The following is a 14199-nucleotide window of genomic DNA, read 5'->3' as shown; positions in this document are numbered from 1 at the left end:
GAACATTCACAAAAGAAAGGGGAGGAGAAGCCAGTGAAGGTTACCATTAATGGATCATACAAAACTATAGGCGCCACTCAATATGTTAATTTTATCATGCATTCATGATGGTTTGTGCTCATGATAGCATCAGGGCAGTTATTCACAGTTCCTGCCTGCAGTACTGTTTGTACCTGCTGAAGTTTTGAGAGGCCTCATTTTCAAGCAGTGCGTGTCCCATAACATCCTGCTGAAACCCTGTAACTTTCGATACCACAAATTTTCCAGGATTGGAATTATTCTTTTTGTTCTCCTTTTGTTGCGCTGTAGTGCAAGAGCACCCTTCCAAACAGCAATGATGTAATAACATTGGGGAAGTGGAATTATGTGTGAACAGTCCAGTATAAAGTAAATCCACTACAGTGGTACCTCGGGTTAAGTACTTAATTCATTCCGGAGGTACGTTCTTAACCTGAAACTATTCTTAACCTGAAGCACCACTTTAGCTAGTGGGGCCTCCTGCTGCTGCCGTGCCGCCGGAGCACAATTTCTGTTCTCATCCTGAAGCAAAGTTCTTAACCTGAAGCACTATTTCTGGGTTAGTGGAGTCTGTAACCTGAAGCGTATGTAACCTGAGGTGCCACTGTACTAACAAACTATTATTGCATCAGTGGTGTGTTGCAGAACACAGCCGCACATCAAGTCTGAAGGGGCCCTATGAGTTATTGGGGCTTCTCTGTTAATCACCAGTGGGGCCACATTAACTGTTTGGGGCTCCTCTAAAAACAGTAATATGTAGATATTTGGGAAGGTAAGTTCTACTGTATGGTGTAGGCGTGTAATATGATGAGCAGAAGTTATGCGTTACCTCCTCCTTTACTCATGGTCCAAGGAAAAGCTCCTCCCTGTTTTGAAGGCTGGGACTGGCTAAGATTCCTAAACCTCAACTGAGGAGACTTCAGCTTGTCAGGAAAAAGCAGCAATGCAAAAGCCAGCTGCAGGTGGCTGGAAAGCAAAACAGGATGTTGATGTCTGCAACTGTACTGGTGGGAAAAAGGGGCAGTCCATTCTCTGTACTGAGCACTGGATGTTAGCTCAGAGTGTCATCTGACCTGTACTGGAAGTGCAGGGGTAGAGCTGTGACTCTACTGCCGGAGTCTGGAAGGTACAGACACGTTTTCTCTGTACTGCTGAATGACAGGAATAAAAGACATGTAAAAGGACTCCTGTCTGTTTTTCTCCCCCCCCTGGGGAGTGCAGGGAGGGAGAGAAGGAGGAGGGTGTGTTCTCCTCACGTTTGAGGAGGATCGCCGAGTTACGACCTTGCCTGCTGGGAGACGCAGACGGAAGGTCAACAAGGATCCCAGCTGAATGCCTGGAGTGAGGCCGGTTTACCTCTGACCGCGGCTGGAATCCTGACACAGCTATGGTGATTTGCTCAGGGAAGAAGCAGTCCTTGAGAAGACATGCAGACCTATCTAGAGAGTGCCTCCAAAAAGGGTAAAAAGGGTGACCCAAATGTCAAACCACATATTTTAAGTCCCACTGGTATGCTATGTGTCACAATATTTGCTGTTGTTAGTTTAATTTATTTTCCACATTATTTTTGAAATGCATACCCCTCTTAATCTTCAAAGAAACTCAAGGTAGCTCACAACAACGAAAAGCACAACAGTAAAATATATAACAAGTCCTGTTGAAAACACAAATAACTGCATCAAAGCCGGTCCTGGATAACCAAGCCCATTCTCAAAGCAGCTAGCAACCCTTGTTGCATAAAATTGACATAAAACTGACGGAGCAGATTTAAGATCCAGTAAAGATGATACAAGGGTCTAAAGGCTGTGCTTGAACTTGGAAGTTCATTTTAGGCTTGCTGGGTTATTACGATTCATCTTGATCCTATCTGGCACCAATATTAGCTCCATTAGCCAGATTTTACAGAAAGAAGTCCAGTGGGATCAAGAAAAGGGAGCAGGGTTTGCAGAAGCCAAGAAATGTCTGAAGACATCCACCCTTATTCATTGCAGCAGCCAAAAAGAGCTTACTTTGTCTTGGCAATTATTTCTCCATATGGACTGGAAGCCGTGTTAGTCCACTGAATGACTGATGGCACTATCTTTATGCATCATGTTGGTTTGAGACTTAAACTGTAATCTAAAAAAAGGGAGGAGCATAACATTCGTAATGTTTTGTGCTTGTTGCCACCTTGTGGCCAAAAGTCAGATGAGTTTAGCACAGGACATGGTACAAGTCCCCTTTCCCCCAAGGCTCCCAAACCAGCGGAAGGTTTTTGTGATGTCAGAAATAAATAAATGCTAGTGATTAGCTGGCGTTTCTAGTGTGGTCTCCATACACTTCATGGAGTCAGAGACATATTCCCTATATTTGTTAATTTCCATATTCTAAGAATAGTCCAAAGAATCAGGCCAAGTCCTGATACAAATCAAGCCTAGGTTCTACACTCAGATGGGTTTCATTCAATTTTCTCAACCTCCTCCAGAGAATGCTGGGAATTGTCATATAGCAAGCTCATTGACCATTCTCTGTTAAATCTACCTTCACAGAACTACAATGCCCAGATTTCCATAGGAAGAGGTCCCATATTTCAAAATAAGCCCATAACTATGTATTCTTATCTGGGACCTATTTCGGCGTTAATGTGGACACGATCTAGCCGCATGTCTGTCCTAAAGAAGTGTCTTTAGGCAGATAGATCAGCTTGAACATCAGTAATTGGCAAGAGTTAGCAGCCTGTCCATTCAACCTGGAATAAGCTGCTCTCTAAACTCAAATTTGCCAAAGTAAATGGAATTTAACCTTTATAAATTATGTCATTTGCTGGAATGTAATTATTTGTACCTAAAGCCCAAGCAGCGTATTTAATCTGCGTACTGTTCAAAACACTTTACTTCTGAGCCTCCTCTGTTCTCCCTCCTCTTCCACCCATCTCATGTTAATTGTTAGCTGTGATCTCCAGATTGTATTCTGAGTGCGTGATAATTCAGCGCCATCTGCAGTCAGGACATTAAGAAGTGGGTGTGATGCCCAAGCTTCTAATTAAAAACAATAACCCAAAACAGAGATGGAAGCAGCATTTTAAAGAGGCAGCTGAAAAGATGGATGGAAAATTAAAGCAGTGTAGCAGATTTCTAAATGAGTAACATAAGGGTTTCCTGTTATTTAATAAGCTTCATCTTTTGTAATCCCAACTTTGATATGGATGAGTGCGTTCCTCTTTCAAGAGGATTCTGTGCCATTTTGTCTGTTTGGTTTAGGTACTCTTGATCAAGTCAGACGGACTTAATTCTAAGCCAACGGAAAATCCTGCTGTCGTCTTACTGCATTCACAGGAGTGCAGGGAACAGCCGTAAGAACATAATAAGAGTCTGATGGAACTGAGCGCAAGAGGACTCTTTCCCCCTGTGGTTCCCAGCAAATGGTATTGAAAGCATTGCTCCTTCCAGCTGTGGAGGCAGAGTGTAGTCATCATGGCTAATGGCCATTGATAGCTCTCTCTTCCATGTAACTGTCTAACCCTCTTTTAAATCCTCCATGTTGGTGACTATAACTCCCTCCTGTAGGAGCAAGTGTCATAGTTCTCCTATGCACTGCATGAAGAGAAACTTTCTTTAATCTGCCCTGAATCTTCCAGCATTCAAGATTCAGGTAGGTAGCAGTGTTGGTCTGACGCAGTCAAAATAAATTAAAAAAAATAAAGAATTGTCCAGTAGCACCTTAGAGACCAACTAAGTTTGTTCTGGGTACAGTCATAAGGTAAAGGTAAAGGGACCCCTGACCATTAGGTCCAATCGTGGCCGACTCTGGGGTTGCGGCGCTCATCTCGCTTTACTGGCCGAGGGAGCCGGCGTACAGCTTCTGGGTCATGTGGCCAGCATGACTAAGCCGCTTCTGGCGAACCAGAGCAGCGCATGGAAACGCCGTTTACCTTCCCGCCAGAGCGGTACCTATTTATCTACTTGCACTTTGACACACTTTCGAACTGCTAGGTTGGCAGGAGCAGGGACTGAGCAACTGGAGCTCACCCCGTCGCGGGGATTCGAACCGCCAACCTTCTGATCGGCAAGTCCTAGGCTCTGTGGTTTAACCCACAGCGCCACCCACATCCCAGGGGTACAGTCATACCTCGGTTAAATATGCTTCAGGCTAAGCGCTTTCGGGTTGCGCTCCGCCAGCGACCCGGAAGTAACGGAACACAATACACGGGTTTCTTTCGCTTCAGGATACGAACGGGGATCTGGAACAGATCCCGTTCATATTCAGAGGTACCACTGTATAAGCTTTCATGTGCATGCACACTTCTTCAGATACACTGAAACAGAAGTCACCAGACCCTTATATATAGTGGGAGGGTGGGGCGGGGTTTTTCTCAGAAGAGTAGTGGGAGATGGGTGATTGACTCAATGGGTATGGTAAACCTGTTGTCAACTGTTAATGACCACAATTAGTTCTACAGGAAAAAGCAAGGGATAGTGTGCAGATGACCAAAAATAGCTTTAGTACATGTAATGAGACAAGAATCCAATATCTCTATTCAGACCAGATCTCTCCATAGTTTTCAGTTTAGTAATAAGTTGTAATTCAACAACTTCTCTTTCAAGTCTGTTTCTGAAATTCTTTTGTAATAAGACAGCTGCTTTGAGATCCTGTATTGAATGTCCTGGGAGATTGAAGTGTTCTCCTACTGGCTTCTCTGTCTTGTGATTCCTGATGTCAGATTTGTGTCCATTTATCCTTTGGCATAGGGTTTGGCCTGTTTGTCCAATATAGAGACAAGCAGACCAAACCCTACGGCAAAGGATATATCTATCTAGCTGTCAGTTCCTCCAAGCCCTACCTAGAAATACCAGAAATTCAACAAAATACACTCTCTTGCTTCATGTAATTATTCAAAACGCATGCTTTCCGCGAAGCCTTTGGCTTAATCCCTGATAGTCAGCCTGTGTTTATTCTTCACCCGTTACATTCACTTCTTGCTTCTCCCTGCGCAGAATTTTAAATCAGAGCAGGGACCCATAAACCACCATGAAATGAAAAGTCAAAGAAGAAACAGAGCCCAAGGGTAGTGGTGTGTTGTTGAACTCTTACCTCCCAAAAGCCCCAAAGCAAGCACATACCGCCCAAACTTTGCAGATCCAGGATGTTCCAGGATGGTGAGTCGTGTGATCAAAAAAGCACTCTTTCAGGGTAAAAGTGTGGTGCAAAAGTAGTGGAACCCCCTCCCTAATGTACACATTACAATTCACTCCAGCTCCAATGTGCTACCACCACTGGTGTCTGGAGCCAGGTACACATGACGATAGCCACAATCCATGTGGGACCTTAGGATGAAGGCCGCGTAAGTAAATAAGTTAAATAAATAAGTAGTCTCGCAGATCTCTCGAGAAATACTGCTGCCTGGTGCCCTCAAATCAGCTTCCATCCAAAATGTAAGCTGCAGTTAAACTGAGGTGTGTACATCTGAGGCAGGCATTGCACATGTGTAGATGACAGCTTCACTTAATCGGAGTTCAGAGGACAAAAAAAATTAGGTCGTGACCTCCCCGCCCTCTCTTTGATGTGTACAGAAGGGGGAAATGACCTTGCCATGTTTCCAGCTGTTAATGTATACATGGCCAAAGACAGCTTTAGGAGCATTTTTCAGCCCCAACTCAAATTCATTTTTATGCCTCTGTATGGTAAAGTGTCTCAGAATAAATCTGTGTGTGGCTTGTTTGAAGATGGGCACTTATTTGCTGTCAGGAATGGCCTGAAACATCTTGTCCCCTCAAGCAAAGGACAAGCTGGTACGTCCTGTCTGCTTCATGGACCAATGGCTGAATCTAACTTCAAGACTGGTGATGGGATGGTGATGGGGCAGGTTGCACAGCATATATACTTGAGCTCTCCAACAGAGTTGACTTTTCCTTACTTTACCTAACAGAAGCGCTGGTCCTGTCTGTTTCTCTGGGCAGGTATAGGAGCTCTGTGCTCTTCTTCATCTGGCCACCCAAGAGAACTGGTATTCTAGGTGTTTGTCCATTTCTACCATCTTTTGTGTGTACACACGCAAGCATCCTGTAATATTTTTGCTTGCTGATAAATAAAAATGCACACACTTCTCCCTTTCAATCCAAGGAAGCCTAGCACTGAAAAATATACAAACGTTAGCACAAGTAAAAACCAACAATAATATAAAAAGGCTGAAACACAGCACAGCTTAATGAAATGGTATCTTTTTGTGCTTGTTTGCTCATCTGCTTTGTCTTAAAAGTTTTCCCCCTATAATTTTTATTAAATTTTCTGTTTTACATTTTTGAATATTAATTTAAACAACCTTAAAATATCAGTGAATGCCGCAGTAGTGGCATACATAAATAACCCTTTTTGACACCTGGGAATTTCCACCTGAATTATCCCCAAGCTTTGTCTTAAAAGTTGGTGGTTTTGAATGTTCGCCTCCTTTATCTGTGTTAAAATGAGGGTTAGCATCATGGCATGGCCTTAACAGTAGGGCACAAATCCTATGCAGTACAAGCAGGGAATCACCAAGTGGTGCTGTTTCCAACAGCTGGATATGCCTTTTGGTTTTGGCATGAATTAGGATGGAGGTTGACAGGTTGTCAACTTTTTAACCAGACACAGCACCTGTGCCTTAAGAGCTGCTTGACAGTAGCACAACTGAACGTTGAATCTTCAAGCTGTGAAAAGCTTCACCTGCTGGTTTCTGGGGCAGAGACAACTTTTTAAAAATGTGGCCAGTGGTAGCAACCTTACAGACTGTGTGTGTGTATGTGTGTGCATGTAAATGCACATGTGTATATATGTTTTTCTTCCAGAGAGTTGAAAGAGATTTGCAAAAGGGTTTGCTGCTCATGGAATGTAAGGTAAAGGTAAAAGACCCCTGGACGGTTAAGTCCAGTCAAATTTGAATATGGGGTGTGGTGCTCATCTCGTTTTTCAGGCTGAGGGAACCAGTATTTGTCTGCAGACAGATTTCTGGGTCATGTGGCCAGCATGACCCAACTGCTTCTGGTGCAACGGGACATTCTAATGAGTGCCAGAGCACATGGAAATGCCGTTTACCTTCCAGCTGCAGCAGTACCTATTTATCTACTCGCGCTGGTATGCTTTCAAACTGCTAGGTTGGCAGGAGCTGGGAAAAAGCAATGGGAGCTCACCCTGTCATGTGGATTCGAACTGCTGACCTTATGATTGGCAAGCCCAAGAGGTTTAGTGCATGTATATTTATTTGGCTCTTGCCCCCGGTGAACAGCCTTTGCAGACCCTTGAGGCCAGACCATGTTGATCATAGGCAAGAGTAGGACAAAGTACATGAAAGTGTATCAATGCCTGGCATTGGCATCCAGTATTCTTGGGCATTTGTTTTCAAGGAACCAATACTTCAGCAGGGCCTCATTGGTGTTAATGCTTACCCTAGGCCCATTTCATTCATTCATTCAAACAAACAAACAAACAAACATTCATTCATTACCCTAAGCCCGTCTGCACTGGGCAGCTCAGTCTGTGCATGGCCAAATTTTGTACAATGACAGACCAATCCATGCGCGTCCCACCCCACATGTAGAAGGAGGCCCACACACTCAAGCCTGGAGTTATCTCTCTCTCTGTGTTTATTGGAAGCAAATCATCTTTCAGACCACTTTCATAGAATCATAGAATCATAGAGTTGGAAGAGACCACAAGGGCCATCGAGTCCAACCCCCTGCCAAGCAGGAAACACCATCAGAGCACTCCTGACATATGGTTGTCAAGCCTCTGCTTAAAGACCTCCAAATAAGGAGACTCCACCACACTCCTTGGCAGCAAATTCCACTGTCGAACAGCTCTTACTGTCAGGAAGTTCTTCCTAATGTTTAGGTTTCATCTCACCTGTTGCCATTCTCCAGCCACAGACACAATTTATTTCATTTTTAACTTATAGTTAAGAATGTAGTAGTTAAAATTCCATCTTATTTAAGTCAAATACTTTGAAAAATTTAGCTCCTCTTGTAATTATCACCCTGATTATAACTGCCTTGACATTTATTTGTTAATTCTAGTGTAGGTGCAAATCACAACATGAACATTAAGGAACTGTCTGCAAGCTACTTACTTCGGTCTTGCAATTTGATTACGTGGTCCAAAGCGTTAATCCGAGGGTGAAGCGAGTTGAGAAGGGGTAGGTGGATGCGAGGAGAGAAGAGCCTTGATTAATATGAAAAGCAGACTCACAGCACACATAACACACAATGCTCTCCATTCTATTTCCCAGTGCAAAGAGCAACTGACATGCAGTTACAATTCTCCAGTTAGGCTGTGCTGGCGGCACCTGATGGGCTACATTTAGACCATACATTTAAAGCAGTATTCTATTACAGGCGACAACCATTTTCACGGGGGTTCTGTTCACATTGGTGAAGCACGCATACGCTCGCCGCATTACACCCCCATTCTGCCCTCTTCCGGGTCCAAAAGGACCCCACACATCAGCAGTCCCATGTCAATCAGAAATACACAAAATGGTTGCCACCTGTACTTCAACAGTTGCGGCTTCCCTCAAAGAATCCTGGGAACTCCAGCTTACCCATCACAAAGTTTCATTCTGTGGCTGTCCCTGAATAAGTTTGGCCCAACTCATAGCCGTGGACATGCCTTAGACTTGGTGTTCACCTCTATGGATGTTGGTGATCTGACACTAACCAAAAGCGAAACAAAAGAAGTGCCATGGTCAGATCACTTCCTGGTGCAACTGGACTTCTCTGCAACCATTCCCCTCTGCAGGGAGGTTGGACCGATTCGGATGGTCCGCCCCCGCCACTTAATGGATCCAATTGGCTTCCAGAGAGTAGTAGGGGATGCTTTATCCCAAGTTGATGGCCTTTCAGCTGATTCCCTGGTGGCACGCTGGAATGCGGAGTTAACCAGGGCTATTGACTGTCTGGCTCCGAAGCTCCCTCTCCGATTGCATGGAGCCCGGACAGCCCCGTGGTTTTCCCCGGAGCTGAGGGTGATGAAACAATCGTTGAGATGGCTAGAGCACCGGTGGCGGAAAACTCATTCTGAATCAGACCGGACACGGGCTAGAGCTCAATGTCGAGCCTACCAAGTGGCAATGGTGACGGCGAAGAGGGCCTTCTTCACCGCCTCCATTGCATCTGCAGAAAACAGTAGCAGGAGACTTTTTCAGGTGGTTCTCAATCTATCGGAACCACCTGTACCACCGGGGCCTGGTAGGGACCCCAAGATCTCCTGCAATGCTTTTGCAAAGTTTTTTGCAGATAAAATCGCCCAGATTCAGAAGGAGGTAGACTCCACCGTGGGAGCAGGGCCAGGGCGGGAGAGTGCTAGAGTTCTGTCTGGTCCTGTTACATGGGATCAATTCCAATCTGTTACCTCCGAGGATGTGGACAGGCTGCTTGGACAAGTGAAACCGACCACCTGTCTCCTTGATCCTTGCCCATCCTGGCTGATAAAAGCGAGCCGGGAAGGGCTGGGCGATGGGCTCTGCGGGGTGGTGAATGCTTCCCTCTGTGGGGGAGCCTTCCCAGACCCGCTGAAAGAGGCGGTCATTAAACCGCTTCTTAAAAAGGGGATGAGTGTTCAGACCCCTGGGCTCTCACTTGTGGGGTGCCTCAGGGTTCTGTCCTCTCCCCCATGCTTTTTAATATCTATATGAAGCCGCTGGGAGAGATCATCAGGGGGTTTGGACTGAGTGTTCATCAGTATGCAGATGACACCCAGCTCTACCTCTCCTTTAAATCAGAACCAGTGAAGGCGGCGAAGGTCCTGTGTGAGTGCCTGGAAGCGGTTGGAAGATGGATGGCAGCTAACAGATTGAGGTTGAATCCTGAAAAGACAGAAGTACTGTTTTTGGGGGACAGGGAGCGGGTTGGTGTGGGGGATTCCCTGGTCTTGAATGGGGTAACTGTACCCCTGAAGGACCAGGTGCGCAGTCTGGGAGGCATTTTGGACTCACAGCTGTCCATGGAGGCGCAGGTTAACTCTGTGTCCAGGGCAGCTGTCTACCAGCTCCACCTGGTACGCAGGCTAAGATCCTACCTGCCCGCGAACTGTCTCGCCAGAGTGGTGCATGCTCTAGTTATCTCACGCTTGGACTACTGCAACACACTCTACGTGGGGCTACCTTTGAAGGTGACCCGGAAACTGCAATTAATCCAGAATGCGGCAGCTAGACTGGTGACTGGGAGTGGCCGCCGGGACCACATAACACTGGTTCTGAGAGATCTGCATTGGCTCTCAGTACGTTTCTGAGCACGATTCAAAGTGTTGGTGCTGACCTTTAAAGCCCTAAACGGCCTCTGTCCTGTATACCTGAAGGAGCGTCTCCACTCCCATCGTTCAGCCCGGACACTGAGATCCAGCGCCGAGGGCCTTCTGGCGGTTCCCTCACTGCGAGAAGTGAGGCTACAGGGAACCAGACAGAGGGCCTTCTCGGTAGTGGCGCCCGCCCTGTGGAACGCCCTCTCATCAGATGTCAAAGAGATAAATAATTACCTGACATTCAGAAGACATCTTAAGGCAGCCCTGTTCAGGTAAGTTTTTAATATGTAACGCTGTACTGTTTTTAACAGTAGCCACCCAGAGTGGCTGGGGAAACTCAGCCAGATGGGTGGGGTATAAATAATAAATTATTATTATTATTATTATTATTATTATTATTATTATTATTATTATTCATTTGCCAGCCCCCTAAACAAACTTCATTTCCCAGAATTATGTGATGAGGGTAGAAGCCATGGCTATTAAAGTGGCATAATAGTGCTTTAAATGTGTATTGGGGATGCAGCCTAACAACCTCTGAAGGGGCACTTATTCCTCATTCCTGACCTACGGGATGAGACTGAGGAACTGTGGCATTTAACTAGAGATTTCTTCAGATACTTGTTCTCACTGTAGAAGATAGGGTTGAAGAGGGCTTTTGCCTGTGCCTCAGGCTCTTGGCTCAGGGAAGAGGAGATCAGTATGCAGAGCCAGCACTGTTTGCCCTTCACGCCTTGCTCAATCAGGTACGCCTTTGTTCATCATTTTTATGATCTACCTCTTGCAGCGTAAATGCAATCAATACATACAAACAACCCCAAACAACCCGCAAAGACAGAAACAGCCATGCATGCATGGGAAAACCCTAAATAGGCCCTTAAATGCCGTTTTAAAACATGTGAGAGCAGGAGAGGCTGTGCCTGGTGCCTAAAAAGAAGAGATATGACACCAGGTGGGCATATCTCTCGAGGGACAGAGTTCCAGAATTTGGATGGAGGACCTGAAAAGGGCCTTCCTGTTGTATCAACCTGACCTCAGAAGGAAGGAGTACGCAGAGGAGGACCTCAGGGGATGACCTCAGTTGGCCAGAGGTGGTCCTTTAGATATCTCAGCTAGTATGCTGTTTAGGGCAGGGGTGGTGAACAACCAGGGGTGGGTCTACACACAAGAGCGGGGGGGGGGGATGCTATAAGTAAGTCAGAAATTAGATTGTTATAACAAAAGAAAAAAATTCCTATGGAAAATCGTGTTAATTTCCCCCCCTGCTCTCTGGCTCCATCTGGTGTTGCATGTTTATAGCGCATTCAAATTGCTGTTTCTTTACTAATGTAGCTGAGTCCTAGGCCTCTCTTTCTGGCCCTCAGGACTCCCCCACCCCAGGCCATACCCCTCACTGGCCTTTCTTCATATCTTGATGTTTCCGCCTGGATGGAACGTGTTCTTGATCTCTGGGTATGTTCACATTAAAGTCAGCAAGGTCATTCCCCCCTTGCAATGCTTTTCAAGCTGCATTTGCCTGATGTCATTCACATCAGAGGAGGCAGGGGTCCTATTGAACTCAGTGGGACTTAGTTCTGAGTAAAAATGCTTAGGATTGCAGTGGAAGGCTACACCGTCTTTGCTCAGTTACCTCAGAGTAAGCTTCATTGAATACAGTGGGACTTACTTCTCGGTAGACAGCGTAATGTTCCATTTCAGTACAGAAATAAGCACTCCACGCATTTCCTAAAGAATGATTGGCTGCTGAAGCTTTGCAGCTAAATAAATTAAAGTCGATTGGTGACATTTTCCTTCAAAACTACAAGAAGGGTTTCACCATTTCCTTCATTTGGTGCAAGAATTTAATTTTCAGTATAAACAGAACTCCGTTTTTTGCACCTACACACACACCACTTTTAATAGTTCTCTGAGACGTGGAGGGGAGGAAAAAGGAAAACCGGGACTTTGCGAGATCAAATCAGAAACCAGGGTGGCTTCTGTAGTTCTGGGACTGTGCCTGGGAAATAGGGACACTTGGAGGGTGTGATAGCACTTTCCCCACTTTTGACCCCCAGAAACTGGTGTTCAGAGGCATATGGCCTTTGACAGTGGAGGCAGAGGATAACCATTGTGACGCGTAGCCACTGATAGCCTGATTCAAAGCCATCCAAACTGGTGCCACTGCTCTGTGTATGAAATTAAATGGAGAAAAAGTAATGGAGAAACAGAATACTAAAGCATTCGTTTTAAATGTGTGCCAATTATTTGAGCAAATAAAAGTCAGCTTCCTCTTAATGGCACCATCCGCCAAGGCATCAAAACGTCTGAAGCCGCACGTCAACGATCATCAAATGCAAGAATGCAGAGCCCTGGGAATCTGCTTCTCAGGCCTCCGCTGTGTTGAGAGGTCACCGCTTCCCAGCATTCTCACCAAAAGAGTGGGAGGAAATAGTGAACAAAGCTCCTGGGGGAGCTTGATAATACAACCAGGGTTTATAACAACTTGCCCTTTTCCTTCTGTGCAAACAGTGCAAATGAACCGACGGCGTATCGGGGGTGCCTTTGCTCTACGAGCTGGAAGGCCCGCAAGTCATTAACAGCAAACGTTTTTATGAACCAGGGAAACCAAGCCTCTTAGGATGGCAGGTTTGCTGGAGATTAAAAGAAAATAACAATACAGGCAACACCTGTTTCAGGCGCGACTGATATGTGTGCAATCGTGCACATGTGCACAACGCTGAACCCGGAAGTGACCTGGAAACATCATAAAAGAGGTCACTAAAAGGGCGGGGCAGGGGCAGAGTGGGGTGGAATGGGGTGGGGGCACACAATTTCACGCAATTTGAATGGCAGTGCCCATCAACTTGGGGAGGGGGCCCCTGAAGGGACCTTGGCATTTATTGGCGCCTATGATGGCAGCAGTAAACATTTACTGGGTCATTTACTGGTGGCTCTAAGCCTCACATTCGCATTGGAAAGACCTTGCATGTTGGTACCCGAAGGTATGTGTAGTGTATGGCGAATATGGAGAAACTCACACATAGGGTAAGAGTGTTTATCTATTTATACAAATATTTATCTATTTATACAAATATTTATACAAATAAACTGATACTTCATTTTAAAATATCAAAGAGCTTCACAACAAAAACACACAAAACCATGCAGTACGATATGAAAAGTTTAAAACAAGTAGGTTAGGAAAAAGATGTCTTTTTAATTGCTTGCGTAGGCCTGGTAGAATAGAATTTTTAAAAGAAGGTGTTTGAAAGTTAGAACAGGATGGCCTGCTGAATTGTAGAGTTGGACAAGACCCCAGTGTCTCCTAGCCCAACCCCTGCAATGCAGGAATCACAACTAAAGCATCTTTCTTGGCAGCGTATTCCACACTATAGAGCCAATTACGTATAGTAAAGGCGATTTTTCTTGTTATAAAAGAGAATGGTATCAATCCATTCTGTTATGTACTGAGTTGAATAGGATCCAAACTGCAGCAGTCTGATTGGTCTCAGAACAATAGGATTCAGAATGCAGCAGTCTGATTGGTCCTAGAACAATGCAGTAGTATGATTGGTTGGCAGGAACCACCCAATCCTGCTCCAGATAGAAGTGAATCCACAACCTGATTGGCTTACAGTAGAATTCCGGAATTAGCCAATCATGTGCAGCCCATTGTGTAAATAATGTATATAAAGCAGATACTGTGAGGGGACTTTCATTCATTCCTCCTCACCACTATGAGCTGAATAAAGAGCATGAAATCACTTTGCAACTCTGAGTATATTTCACATTCTGTTATCTGGAACTCATAATGAATTCTAGTCTTCCTTGTATTGCTTGTACGGTATTCTATGTTTCTATGTTCTATGTTTCACTATTTTGAGAAAGGTGCATTTTTATTCCGCTCCACTTCTCTACTCCTTTCTATTGGTTATTTGATTTAGGGGCAGGGGGGCG

At 45.2% G+C, this 14199-nt stretch overlaps 1 long non-coding RNA gene across 1 annotated transcript in view; it reads left to right on the top strand.

Moving 5' to 3' along the window:
* The window catches only part of LOC309539044, a 158029-nt gene extending 147468 nt beyond the window's left edge, over nt 1-10561 (top strand). Inside the window, exon 3 of the long non-coding RNA XR_014222618.1 lies at nt 10359-10561. This is a non-coding gene — a long non-coding RNA (uncharacterized lncRNA). The remainder of the gene's footprint in view (nt 1-10358) is intronic.
* Nucleotides 10562-14199: the final 3638 nt, after the last annotated feature.

This window comes from Podarcis vaucheri (genome assembly GCF_965113315.1).
Source record: "Podarcis vaucheri genome assembly, chromosome: 1".
In the NCBI taxonomy this organism is placed as follows: Eukaryota; Metazoa; Chordata; class Lepidosauria; order Squamata; family Lacertidae; genus Podarcis; species Podarcis vaucheri.
The sequence above is the reverse complement of the archived record's forward strand: the minus strand, read 5'-3'. Positions and strand labels throughout refer to the sequence as shown.